A 13,295-nucleotide genomic window follows, 5' to 3' on the forward strand; every position below is an offset into this window, starting at 1 on the left:
CCATGATAGGCCCCGGTGTGTGATGTTCCCCTTCCTGAGTCCAAGTGATCTCATTGTTCAGTTCCCACCTATGAGTGTGGTTTTCTGTTCTTGTGATAGTTTGCTAAGAATAATTCAGTTGCTGCCACTCCTCGTCCTGCACTTAAACTAACTTTAAAGGCTTAGAACTTGAATTACCAACACAATTTCAGTGTGTCCTCAAAAAGCATTATGCAACCCTCCAAAAAGTGAATTTTTTAAGGGCCATCCATTTATTTAAGTCAATGGCCCTGTGTATACCCGTATTATTTTTTTATGATTCACATAGGAAACAAACTCATTATTCTTTAATTTCCTGCAACCACAAGAATAATCAAGTAATTGAAAGGCTGAATTTCTCTGGGAATATTCACCCTCCCCCACACCCCCACCTTTTATTTTGTATAATGGAATCCTGGCCAAGGATCTTGTATATACAAAGAATTACACAGAAGAGAAAGTCCAAAGACAATCTTCCACTGGGATTTATTTACGTCACTGAGGCCCTGCTTACTCCTGACCTAATTCATAAATACAAACATATTTTTAAATAATATACAGTTTAGAAACTGGAATAATGAAATAAACTTTATTCTGTATTTTAATAGTCAGGTTTATACAACTGATATGAGCAGAATTCCAGAAATGATTACTATTTGATGTGCATTTAAGTTTTATTTTCCAAAACTCCTTAATGCCTTTAATCCCCTCCTTGTTACCAATTAACAGCTGCAATGATAGAAATTACAATTAACATTCCAAAACTGATCATCAGTCACAGGTTTCCATGACTATAAAACACAGATTGTTTTCCGTAGTTCCAATCAGGTTTTCATAAAAATATAGCTTTCTTGGCACACAGATTTTTCATTGGCCTATCATTCATTTCAAAAATAACTATTCAAAATTTTAACTATTAAAAGTTACTATTCAAAAAATAATCTCAATGACATTTCTACATTGTATTTGTGCGCAGTATTTCTTATCAAATCCCAAAGGCATTACCAAGGAATGTTTGAGACCCCACACTCAATAAAGAAAGATAAAAAAGTATGGGCTCCGATTTTCCCTGTGAATGTTAAACCCAAGATATAGGCTTCTTTAAAGAAATAAATCAACACTGAATTACCTATAGACTGTCACAAATAATATCCATAAGATGCATACGTTTAACATGAAATGTTTCTAACCAGTATTTAACATTAAGGAAAACTACATAATTTAATTAGAAAATTAAAAAGATGAAACAAACAATAACCCTGAAGGAGAAGATTACAGGATTTTAAAATATCACATTTTTCTATGTTATTTTGTAGATATAATAAATTAGCAATTTAGGTGATAACCAAACTTTCATTAGAACTAGAAAATATAGGGGAAAAAGGTAAAAATATACTATCACCTTGGTGCTATCAGTGCTTTGTTCATCTCTCCATTCTGGGTTTGTAGCATTATGGTATAATTACATTTTTACATGTCTGTTTTTCCAGCAAGACTCTGATTACTATGAGTGGAGAAACCGTGTAATTTTAATTTCCATATTCACACTTTGTGACACAGGAGAAGCTCAATGTTTTTGGAAAAGAAGACCTGAATCTACTAGATTTAAAGTATATTATCAAGCATTAATAATATAAAGAATTAAATTTTAAAAATATTTTTATATATAATTTGAAATAGATCAGTGAATAAAAAATAAACCCAGTAAAATATCTAATTACATGTTATGATGTAATAATATGACAAAGGGGAAATTTAAAACAACTGGGGAGGAGAAGACAGAAAGCTATGTAATCAGTGAGGCTGACATAACTGGCTAGTAATTTGAGGAAAAAAAATGGATCAAAATTTATGGCATACACTATCATTATAATACTAATGTCTCTAACTCCCTATGTGTATTTGTGCATATATGTATCTGCGGGTTTATAAACACACACACATATATAAATTAGTTCATCAAACATCAGCATAAAATAGAAGTGAGTTTTTATAAAATGACAAATTTTTAAACCTAGAGTCAATAAAAGAAACAAAATAATATAACTTTTATAACAGTTTGAGCTTTAACACTAAGAAAAGTAATAGTTATGGTAAAATAAAAAAACAACATATTGCAGAAATATGTTTATCAATCACAAGAGATAAAATGTTGATTTTTATGTTACATACAGCGGATAAACAACCTGACAGAAAAACAGAAAATCTAGAAGAAAAATACCTCAAAAACATGGACATGCACAACAGGAAATTAAATTATTAAGGACACATGAAGAAAAAAAGAACACACACGCTTTTTATTTACCAAAGCAAGGCAAATTGAAATAACACTGAAGTTCCACTTTGTATTTATTGAATAAATACAAAAATAAATTTAAAAAAGCATTATCCATCACTGTTCAGAGTCTCAAAAAGTGAAACTTAAAAACCCATATATTATTGTTAACAATTTATATATTTATATTAGAAAGCAATTTGGCAAAGCACTTCAAAAGCCATTTGTTAAAATCTACATCCTTTGACCCATAAAGATATGCAAAGCCTTTAACCTAATAATACCAGGCCAGAAATTTTAAACTGAGTAAATAACTCCAAAAAAAAAAAAAGGCAGATTCAAATAGATGTCTGTGGTGCCATAATTTCAAATAGATGTCTGTGGTGCCATAATTTGTAATAGCAAAACTTTGTAAATCTGTCTGTAACACCATATGAATGATTAAGTAAACTACAGATTATCAAACAACCACTCCTGAAAGAATATCATAAAGTCATAAATATAAAGGAATATCATAAACAGAAAAAATATACATTATTTTTAAAATTTTCACTACCACTAATTTTTTTTTTTACCCTTTCCCACTAATGTAGGTCCCTCTTTGTTTCTCTGACCAATAGTAGCCCATTGATATGTAATTAGGGAAAGCAAGATGGTTACAGTCGGCTTTTGTTTATATTCACCATGTGGACACATGCTTTAGTATGTATGAGCTTTCAAAACTTTGATGGATAGGTTTGGAGAAAAGGCAGGCTATCCCCTATATCTCTATAACATTACCTCCAAAAAACAGTGCTCCTTCTACTTTTACTTTCATTAAATGTAACCAAAAGGAGAAAATTTGTTCTGCCACAATCACAGGTGTTCACACAACTCTACCAGATCAGCCACTGTGTTGAGACACAACTGGTGTACCAGAAACAAAGTAGGAAGTTGTGTGTGGGAGGAAAGAAAACTAAAAGTTGTTAAACATATTTCTTTGGGCATTCAACATAATCTGTTTTTCTAATTATTTCCCTGGCATTTATGCAGCTCAGTTAATTATTATACAAACTAAAGTAAAACTTTAGGTTCCCCCAAAACTTTTCCTTCACTATTCTTTTCATGATGAAATTTGCCTACCCACATATACCACATACATATAAATGCATTATATGATGAAATCTTCTACTTGGAATAGTATGCCTCTGGGTCTTATATTATCCTACATTTCTCCAAAATACCAAACCATTTTATGCTTCCTAAGATCTGTCAATAACTGGAAGACTACTTCCTCATTATTTCCCTTCTAATTGGAGCAACTGTGAAAACTGCACAAAATAATTTAAAAATCAAAATGCCAAAATCAGTGCCAATAATGAAGACAATTACACAGTTTGGCTCTGGAAAACAAAGTGCCTGAAATCCTCATATTTCAGGTAGACTATCAAAGAAGCCAGGTTATTTATTAATATTAAATTATACAAAATTAAGGCTCACAATATTTTAATGCACGGTTCACCTTTTAAAATATCAGCCAGGAACACCTCAGAAAATATCTTTTTAGTCTATTTATCCTAAATAATAGTGTACTGAGAGAAACACTTGAAAATACAGAGGAAACTTGATCTATTCACCCAAATAGGCAAGTGAGGACTGTTTAACAGCTCACATTTATAAAGCATATATAACGTTCAGACACTCGTTTAAACTGCTTCACATGTATTCATCCATTTAATCCTCACAAGAACTTTCGAGGTAGATATCTTAATTAGTATGCCCATTGTGCAGATGAACAAACTGAAACAAAGGAATAAAGAGCTGAGTTTCAACCCAGGCAAATGGCTCCTGAGCCCATGACAGCCACTTGAGCATCATTCCATATGTACCGTGACAACTTCTATGCTATTCCCTGTATGCCCTCTCTCAGGTTCCACTATAACAGATACTTGATATGCCACGAAGCAAAAGCATTATGGTGATTCAAGAGCAGTCTGCTAAGCTGCTCACGCACAAAGAATTCATTTTAATAATCATGATTTCAACTCCAAGTATGCTGCTGGAACACCTTAAATCTTAGCATCTTAAATCGTAATACATAAACTCTTAAATCTACTAGTCTGCAACTCTGTATCTTTTTCTCTAAATGACCTGCAACCTACTAAAAGGAAGTGAAACCTGTAAGCATAAAAACAGTGAAGGAGAAGTTATGAGGATCAAGAATATTAGAATTGTAAATTACTTTTCATTTACCTCTGAATTAAGTACAAGTGTCTGTGCAACATGCTCCACAAGGCAAGAAATCTGAAGGAAAAAAATTCCTTAATATGAAGAAAACTTAAATATTATCTGGGCTCTCATAAGTAAGTATCTTGAAAGCTAATGTGGAAGATTTTAAAAAAAGAGATAATCATTGGAAAAATACCTGGAAAAAAATGAAATAGTGAAACCTAGTAGAAACCTACCTACATGGGTCAACTAAAATTTCCAAGAGAGTTCTGTGATCTGAAATTTTACTTAATTCAAAATCACAGGAAAATGAAAGCAAAACATAATCATGTGAATTCCCCTATAGATGGCTGAGAATATATTAATCAAAATACAATGGTGGGTGCTGGCAGAGGTCTAGAGCTTAAACAAAGATGGTAAACAGAGAGGTAAAAGTCTTCCCCAACTTTTTCTTCTTAAAAATGTGAGAAGAACAATGGCCGGGTCAGGAGAGAACAGGAAAAATTATTCATCTTCCATTACTGGGAAGTATTCTGAGCACATTCCCATGGTGCCATCTCTTATTACCAGCTACTTAATTCTTCATTTATTTTCTTCTATTGTAAATAATCAGTTGCCTATGCTGATTTTGCCACCTTTGTTTTTTCAACTCTATTCAGGAGGATAATGGGAAAATAACTCATCTTGCAAGGAAAAGAGATATAATAATATTGGTTTCAGAATACCAGTGTGAAACAGGAATGCTAAAGCAAGAGAAAAGAAGGAAAGAGAAAGACACTCACCAGAAGGTGAGCCATTGAAGGACGCTGCTTTCCATGAGTGGGTATGGACTGCTCTACTTGGCCAGACTTGAGAAAGAAGCCCTTCCCTTAGCAGGACGCCCTTGGCTCCCGAAGTCTCTCAGAGGTGCTGCTCAGCTAGTCCTCTCTTAGGGTAGGCCCTACAGATGAGGGCTGGACCAGGAACGTGCAGTTGCACACTTCTCTATGAGAGTGGCTAAGCTCAATAGGGGACTGTTAAAGGCATAAGAAGCTGGCTTCTGCCTTGGGTCCACTATGTGTTCTAAAATATAACACTGTTTATAATAAAGCTATTGTTTTGATCTCTTTCTTATTCCTATATTTATTTCTTAGTGACTCAGAATACAAAGAGAATGGTATCACAGATACCCTAGAATCCTAACAAAAGTAAAACTAATTTGTTGGCTGGTTTCCCAAATTAATATACACATGGGGAGCTACATTTAAAAAGCTTTAAGGAAAAGAGGAAAACTACCCAGAGGTAAAAAATCTGAGACTGGGAATGGGGAATGGATCTTTCAGCAGCCGGATAGCTTGCAGAGACCCGTTCTGTTGCAAGGCGGACGTGAGTTCCATCCTAACAGTGCCGTAGCTTCCTGTGAGAACTAAGGAACTGGGCCTGGCTCCCCTTATGTGTAAAATGAGGAGGCTGTACCAAACCATTTCTAGGGCACCTACAGGCTCCAGCATTCTATGATGGTATAACTAAAATTAACTAGCTTTGGCAGCACCTTCAAAGTGAAAAATGAAAACGCACATCAGTCCCACATCACAAGACTGAAGTCAGCCAAGAGCCAGAGCCATCTCACTTTAAGAAAGAAGAAAAAGCTGTTGATCTGCAATAAGTTTAGAAATTGCTGAGGAGGGAAAAAATTATAATAAGGAATTAAAATAGGGCATTGACCTCTGTGAAAGAGACCTCTGAGAAAAATAAGTGCTGGGCTAAAGGAAAAGTGGCTTCTCTTTGTATTATTTTTCAGATAGATATGTCCTTAGAAATATCATTAATAATATTGAACCCCCAACTGCTCGATGGTGTTAGTCTACTACCAAACCCCAATAAAGTCCCATATTAGCTTGCAGATGAATTACAGCTTTTAGGGTTTATCTGGAATCCAATGTGATACTATAGATTGGTTGGGCCAAACTCCTCAGAAAATGCCAAGAAACATTAGAGCCAGGCCAAAAAGTACTGAAACATTCCACTGACACAGAACCCACAAGTCAACATGAAGCTTTCACTAGAAGATACAGCCTTTGAGTGAAGTTTTCCAGGGATCCAGCCAAAACTCATAGAATATTGAAAAAACCTCTCAAATCTAAAATGGCTCCAAATGGAAGTTTATATGAGAGGGGAATTATGCATGGAAATTTATCATTCACAATCAGTGGATTCAACTACTGATCCAATTACATTAGAGGATTTTAATTCTTCCTGGAAATTCATTACAAATTACAGGTAACTGCAGTCTGAACAGAACTAAAATTTCTGTGTATTTTTAAACAAGTCAATTGTTTCAATGAGATAAGTACATTATTTCCAGCAGACAGATAATTGTTTTCTTGTTCAATTGCATTACGTTTGTGTATCCAGGTATAAAATGTTACAAATGGAAAATTCCTAAGAAGCAAAGTAGTCATTAGTGTGACTTATAAATGGAACAAAGTTGTCACAAAAGTTTTACTCTTTGCTTTTTTATGTTTCTGAATATATACATCTTATTATTTTTTCTATTTCTCTCTGTTTTTTGTTTTAGAGACAGGGTCTCACTCTGTCACCCAAGCTGGAGGGCAGTGGTGTGATCATAGCTCACTGCAGCCTCAAATTCCTGGGCTTAAGCAATCCTCCCTCCCATCTCAGCCTCCTGAGTGGTAGGACTACAGATGTGCACACTAAGCAAGATCTTTTATTTTTTTTTAGATACATGACCTCACTATGTTGTCCAGGCTGGTCTTGAAACCATGGGCTCAAGCAGCCCTCCTGCCTCAGCCTTCCAAAGTGTTGGGACTTCAGCATGCCACCACACCCAACTAATTTTTTTATATCTGGTAAAGAGAGGTCGCACTATGTTTCCCAGGCTGCTTGCAAACTCCCGGCCTCAAGCAATCCTTCTACTATGGCCTACCAAAGGACTAGGATTATACGCATGAGCCACTACACCCACCCCATTTTAATCTCTTATCTATCAGATTGCAGGGCAAACAATAACAGCAGATCCCTGGGTTCATATAACCAGACGTTATATTATACAAATGGAACTAAGAAGTCAGCTGATCAACATGAATGGCTAAATGCCTGCTATATAAATATAAACAAAAATAAAATGAATCCAAGGATAAATTATTAAACTTCACAAGAAATCCAGAAAGTGGGATCTGTGGAAAATAAAAATAAATAATTTTAAATTATATCTACTGTAAATCAACAATACTTCTAGCTTTACTCTGTAGACAGAAGAATTGTATCTGAAAAGCCTATGTGTGATTTTTGCCGTGACACTCTTCCCCAAGAAAATTCTTAACTGTTAGTTGTCCTCAATAAAGAAGCTCTAAAGCAAATTAAAAACAACAACAAAAAAAAAAAAAAAAGAAAAAAGAAAAAAACCTTAAATGGTAAAAAGCAAAATCAGCACTGTGGTAGTTCAAGGCAGAAGATTGTTTCCTGATGGAAATTTTACACTGTAGGTGATAAATGACAAAGAATGGTCATGGAGAGTACCCATGCATACCAGAAAATGAGAAGACAATTATAATGTTAACTAATATCTAAAACAATGCATGACCCTGGGCGCATAATAAGTTCTATTTGATTAAAAAAAAAAAAATGTTGGTTGTTAGTGCTAGTAGTTTAACGCCTTTGAATTAAAGTTTATGACATCTATTCCTGTTTGATAGTTTCTATGTCAAATACATTATATCAACACACATGCACGTTTTTAAAATAGAGTTCATATTTTCTCCAAACTACTTTTGGAAATTCACCATATTTCAAATTGTACAATTAGGAAAAAAGTTAACCATCTATAATTTAACCATCACATATTGATCAAATACCCAAAACTTACATTGGATATAACGCAGAAGATTGTGCTATTAAAAACAGAAAGTATTCTTTCATAAATTAAAAATGGATATTGTGAGGTTGTATGATATTAACGCATCTAGAAACATACGAGGAGATGCAAGACAATTTCAAATAAAGTATGGAAAACACAGGACCATTTGAGCCACTGATTCTTCCCTAAATTACATAATCAACTCTACAAGAAGATTTTAGAGTTGGAATATTTGTAATAGAATAAAATTTCCATAAGAACCAAAATTTCTTTATGGTGTTGATATTTAAAGAAAAATGCTGCTTATATTTTTTTCATTTTTACAGTTATATTAATTTAATGCTATATAAAGTAGGGTTAGGTCCTCTATAAGAGATTTTCTTTTAAAAATCACACCTTTAATATTTTGCGAAGAAAATTTTTAGCCCAAAGCTGCTTCTAGACAAGATTATGTGTTTTGATTTATTTAATATATTACAATACTTTGATATTAAATTAATAAAACATCCAAAAAAGGGGTATAAAAGATGATTTGCTATAATGTTTATTTTCTGAAGTTACTCAAGGCAATTTTTGCAGCTCAGAACAATTTTCAGCCCATAGATATTTTTCTCCGTAACTTTTGAGTTGTAAGGAATCCTAGAAATTCTTAATCCAATCTCCTCATTTTTTGAAAAAGGAAGTCAAAATCCTAGGAACTAAAATGTCAAACCTCAGTCTCTATATCTAAGTGCAAAATCAAGATTATAGCAAATAAATCCTAACTCCTGGTTCAGTTTTCCTTTAAAAAGGCTTTGTCTCAAGTAGAACATGAAGAAAAAACGGAGATCTCAAATATCTGAAGTACAACATTTAAAGCTAGGGAAAGAGGACTGAGTAAATTGTTGGCCTCATAGAACTTACATTCTGGTGCAGGAGGTTGACAAATCAATGTCAAGAGAGCTCTATCACCAAATGATATTTTTACACACTGGCTTGTCTTTCTCCTCTAGCCCCACAATTTCCACCTGAAGAACCTCAGTCAAATCCTTGCCTATGCTTGTCTCCCTCATTCCTCTGCGAACTCTGTTCTGTCACGTAACTTCTTTTACCCTACTTGTAGATGATTCCCAGATGCAACATGCAGCCTCACCCACACAAGCTACCTCACTACAGCTGCTTACAGCAATTTCACTTGAATCTCTAATATCACTTCAGAGTCAACAGAATCAAAAGCAAATATATTTTCCTTCAAAATCGACTGCCCTTTTCAATTTCTCCATTCCTATTCCTAAGTAATTGTTAATTCCTTTCTCACTTCCTGTGGCTCCCATATCTAGTCAGTCTCCACATACTACGTGTATTAGTCAGGGTTCTCCAGAGAGAGAGAGAGAGAAAGGGAGACTGATTATAAGGAATTGGCTCACATGATTAAGGGGTCTGACAAGTCCAAAAGCTGCAGAGCTGATTTCCCAGTTTTGAGCCAGAAGCCAGAAGGCTACTGCAGAACCAGTAAGGGTCAATGTCGCAGTTTAAAGGCTGTCAGGCAAAAGAATTCTCCCTTACATAAGGGAGGTCAGCCTTTTGCTCTATTCAGGCCTTCAACTAACTGCATGAGGCCCATCCCCATTACAGGGGGCAATCTGCTGTACTCAGTCTACTGATTTAAATGTTAATCTCATCTAAAATCACCCTCACAGGATCATCCTAAGTAATGTTAGACCAAATATCTGGGCAACCTGTAGCCCAGTCCAGTTGACACAAGAAATTAACTATCACACTATGGTTTTACTTTTCAAAAGTTTCACACCCTTTTCTCCAGTCTCATTACTGACTTCTCAGTTCAGGTCCTTATGATGTAAAACAACTCAGCTCCACATCCCTACACCCTTTAGTTCAGGCATCACTGGGTATGCTGTGGACACATTTATTTTCGGAAATGTTTTTATCTCACCATCCCTGTTCTACTCCTTAACTTATAATGACACCTTGCTCTGAATAGATTCAATTCTTCTTATTATTATATATTGCTTTTTATAATCCAGCACCATTTGGCCTACTGACCTTTTTCTTTCATCATCTCATAATTCAGAACTTCCATTATAACTTGCCAATAGCTTAAATATCTTGTTCAGCTACCAATGCCAATTTGCTCCTCAACATACTCCCTTCTCTGAAAGCATTGTACACTCTTCTTTGCCTACCCCATCCCAATCTCATCCATTTGCCCAGCTTCGTCTGAAACTTTACCTCCTTTTTGAACTTTCTCCATGCTCCAAACCATATATATCATTTAATTTCCTAATCTTCATGTGCACATAAACTAAACAAAATCACTCTTCCTCTACACTATTCTGTCTTGCACTCTAATTTATTAAGATTGTACATCCCTCTTTCTCGTGTCTCCAGTCTTACCCCACTGCCTCCAAATGTACACCTTCTATTTATCTTGGGCTGAAAAGTCTTGAATCTATATGTGCCAGGCACTGTGCAAGGCAATGGATATATAAAGAGGTATAACTCTCAAGAAACATGCAGTCTTATGTAAGAGATGGATAAATATTCAAATAATTATGGAGGAATGTGATGCATGCTAAAACAGTGGTAAACACAAAGCTTCAAAGGAATATAGAGAATATAACAGAGGGGGAAAATAGGTTATCCAGGTAAAATGATGTTGTAGAGGATAAATTAACAGGAGGAAAGCAGAAAAAGGCATTTCAAGTATTGAGAATAACCGATGCAAAGGAACAGGGATGATGATGAACATAATATACGTGTTCACACTATGATGAAACATTTACACACAATGGCAAACATATTGAGTATAAAGAATGAGAGCCCATATACAATATGGCTGCAAAAAAGAGGATTAAATTCATCAAAAAATGACAGGTGCAGAACCCCAGAAGCAAAAATGTCTGTAACAGTGAAAATGACTTGAGTAGGGCTGAGGAGAAGCAGGCCCGGCTGGAACATTGAGCCAAACCACTCCTGACCAAGGACAGTGGAACCCCCTAGAGTACAGGTGAAATTGTGTTTGTCCCTTATCACTGATCCTAAAGAACAAAAGATTTTTCAGAAATTGTTTGGCAACAAACCTCAACTCATCTGGCAGCAAAAACTGACCTACACAGATGTGAGGCTATTTAATGTTTTTATTTATCTCATTTAAGATTAAGATCTTTGAATTTAACTGCAGAAATATTATTTTTTTTATTATAGGGAATCATCCCAGACTCCATTAAAGGTGATAGGTAATATGGGGGTATATGGTCGTTTTGAAAACCTAATACATTTTTAATATCATACTAGCTTTTTAAAATCTGATAAATTCTTGATTCCAAAATGCACCTCAACTGGGGTTTTAGATAAAAATATGGGAACGTCAGGGTTTGAGGTTCCACAGAATTTGTCAGATATCCAAAGAGGTCTGTTGCCCAGAAAAAGTTTCAGAGTCTATGAGCGATCCATTTAGAATTGCTGTTTCAGATAGAAAATAAGTTTTCAGTGTCCCATACTTCCTATTATTGACAGCTTTTATGACCAGTGGCAAAGTTTATTTTATTTAAATAATATTAGTTAAAAACAAAAACTGGCAATCATGAACTCTTAAATCAACCTTCCTTCCTTATAATGCCAAGAACACCACACACACACACACACACACACACACACACACACACACACACACAAACTATAAAGCAAAATTCTCTTTGCCTCCTATAACCTTAATAGATAATTTCCTGGAATTGTCTATTCAAATAGAAAATTAATTTCCATGCACAGCTGGAAATATCACATTGGCAAGCAAGGAAAACATCAAACACTAGTAGATTAAATAACAAGTGGAAGAACTATAAAGACTAAACAAAACAGAATTTGCTCAATAAGATGGTCATATGAGAACAGCTGTTTGCCTGTTTATTTAATGTATGAATACATCTTTAAAATGAAGTTGCAATCATCATGGCAGCACTGGATCCAGAGAAATAATTAAGGGATTCGACCATTCAAGAAATGTTACTAGTGTTGTGGGAAAAAAGAGAAGTTTAGCATCTCCCTTGTTAAGAATGGATGGAAGAGGCCATCGGGCGTAGTTTCACAGCACTTACCATGTTTTTTTTCGGTTTGGGATAAGGGGAAATTTCTGGAGATGGACAGTGGTGAGGGTGGCAAATGGTGTGAATGTACTTAATGCCACTAAAGTGCATACTCAAAATGTGTTAAAATGGTAAAATTTAACCACAATTAAAATGATTAATTTCAATAAGATAGAAAAAAGGTCTTATATATCAATAACAAAATAGAACAGTCTAAAAGAAAAATAACCGAAGGACACAAACAGAAATTCCAAACAGGGGAAGAAAATCCTACAGAGATATGGAAAAATGTTCAAAACTACTAAATAATCAAGAATGCAAGTAAAAATGACTACAAAATAGCATGTTTAACTATTATAATTAGCAAAGATTTAAAAGATTGTTTATAAAGTTAATAAAGAAGCAGTTTTTCTAGACCCACTAATAAGATTAGGCTGTGCTTATACATCTCCTTTCTTTGGCTTGGACCTACATCATGGGTGTCCCTTTCTGCAGTGACAGCCATCAAGAAAAATCAGGCTCAAGGTACCATTTGGGACTATTCCCTGATGCTGTAACTGCTTCAAGCAATAAGTTACATGGCCAATACTCAATTAAGAAGCAAAGTAAAAACAGAATAATATGCTTTGCACACACTTTTAAAACAAAAAAAGAGAGAAAACAGAACACCACCTACAGGAACTGCCAGGCAGAAAGGCAAACGAGAAGCATAACAAGGTGGGAAATACAAAACCTCACATGGTGAGGCAGCCCCCTTGGCCCTGCTGCCTCGATTCTCAGGTAGTCAGAGAAAAAAACACACACACACACATCAGCTCGTAGAGCAGAACTGACACTGTATAAATAGCAACAAGGA

The 13,295-nt window shown here is 34.9% G+C and overlaps 1 protein-coding gene and 1 pseudogene across 6 annotated transcripts in view; one reads left to right on the plus strand and one right to left on the minus strand.

Annotated features, from left to right (window-relative positions):
- HDAC9 (histone deacetylase 9) overlaps positions 1–13,295 on the minus strand; it is a 914,219-nt gene that overhangs the window by 796,712 nt on the left and 104,212 nt on the right. The window lies entirely within an intron of this gene.
- Positions 12,366–12,462, plus strand: LOC114677257 (U6atac minor spliceosomal RNA; annotated as a pseudogene).

The sequence above is a fragment of the Macaca mulatta genome, chromosome 3, assembly GCF_049350105.2.
Source record: "Macaca mulatta isolate MMU2019108-1 chromosome 3, T2T-MMU8v2.0, whole genome shotgun sequence".
NCBI classification, from domain to species: domain Eukaryota; kingdom Metazoa; phylum Chordata; class Mammalia; order Primates; family Cercopithecidae; genus Macaca; species Macaca mulatta.